We start from the raw sequence: 1,809 nt of genomic DNA on the forward strand, positions 1-1,809 counted from the left end.
TGATTATCCTCAAAGAAACTTTGACCGTGTGGTTCCTCGGTGAAACATGTTTTAAGCAATTGTATATACAAAAACCAACCCGATCACACTAAATGCGTCTCTATAGCACGCAGTGTGTTTATCTTGTAATTTATACGCAAAAATGAGTTTTTATGTGCATAGGATACACATGGGTTGGTTAAGGTAGGTTTAGAAGTGGTGTGGGGTGCGTGTGTGTATTATACGTTTGGGTAGAATTAGTGGTGTGGGATGCGTGTGTATTACATGCAATGAAGTGTGTATCAAATGCACGCGAAAACTGCGTATCATATGCACGTAAAAACTAATTTTCACATAAAAATTGCACGATAAACACATTGCGTGCTGTAGAGGCGCATTTACGTGAGCACAGGCTGACAAAAACATAGAAAGAAATAGGCCAAGTGTATGTGTAAAACAATGTGCAAATTGTACTGTGTATATAAGAATTTAACACATAAAGTCTAACATGGACATACAAGGGAGACAGAGAAACAATCAGTGTGAAATGTAGTCAAATGCTTATAAAACAAAGGCCCACACACCACGTGAGCCTAGTTGAGATGGTTCTGATATGGTCCATATCCTTCATTCATCACATTCAAATTTAGTCAAAACTTTTCTCACTTCAATCTAATAACAACAAACCTCTGAGAATTTAAACTGAATAAAAAGGTGAAGACTCTGTCCATGAATTATAGCTGCTGATTTAACCAGCCCCTTTCTCTGTGGATTCATTTCAGAGCGTGATGATAGGCAAGCAGGACAAAGAGGAAAAACATCAGTCATGGGCTGTTTTATCATTTCAATTTGAATAATGATAATATACATGGGCTGTGTGCAGACATATCTTACACCTAACAAATGGAGGGAGGGAGAGAGAGAGAGAGAGAGAGAGAGAGAAGCAGAGCGAAAAGTGAGTGTGTGTGCGTGTGTGTGTGTGTGTGGGGGGGGGTAGAGGAAGTAGAAACGGGGGGTGGTCTGAGGTTGCGAGCAGCAATTCCTCTTTGTTATCAAGTGAAATGACTCTACAAATATGACAATAAATCACGTCGGAAATCAATCCGGGCGGAAGCGACTGGGAGGCGCTGATAATGCATCAATCAATATTTAATGTTTAGAGTTTAATTAATCCAGCACCGGAGAGCATTCTTTAAGTGACAGAGAGAGTGTGAGCGAGGGAGAGAGAGAGAAAGAGAGATGAGTGTAGAGTGTTTTAGCACAGAGATGCTCCTCTATCAAAGCACCTCTGTGTGTGGAGAAGGCCCATCACTCCTTTCCTCGCTCATTCTTTGTGGCTCTTTTTCACCTCATTTGTTTATACTTTTCCAATCCATCCATCCACATATGCATACAAGAAGTTACCTGTGGGCAAGAAGTTTGACCAAAAAACTGTTGTGATTGCGATGTCTGAACTGCTGTCTCTCCCTCTCTCTCCCTCTGTCCCTCTCTCTCTCGGTTCAGTCACCCTGGAGGGCAGCCACACAATTACCGTGACCGCATACACAGGCTGACATTTTGATCCCTACAGTAGCGTTGGGTCAGTGATCATGCTGTTTAACATCGTCACGCAGAATCAGCACTCAGTGATAACAAGACATGCCAAGAAGCACAAGCTGATGAGATATGAATCCCCCCCCCCCCCCCCCCCCCCCCTCATCCTTATGGAGATCTGTGTAAGAGGCTCTTGAGACAGCGTAAGTAGCTTACCTGAGGGAGTTTTGATTTTCTTCCATGCAGTCTGTCACATAGCTCTCTTCCCCTTAAAAAGAAAAAAGATAACACAGAAAA

Source organism: Phoxinus phoxinus, assembly GCF_949152265.1.
Source record: "Phoxinus phoxinus genome assembly, chromosome: 2".
NCBI classification, from domain to species: domain Eukaryota; kingdom Metazoa; phylum Chordata; class Actinopteri; order Cypriniformes; family Leuciscidae; genus Phoxinus; species Phoxinus phoxinus.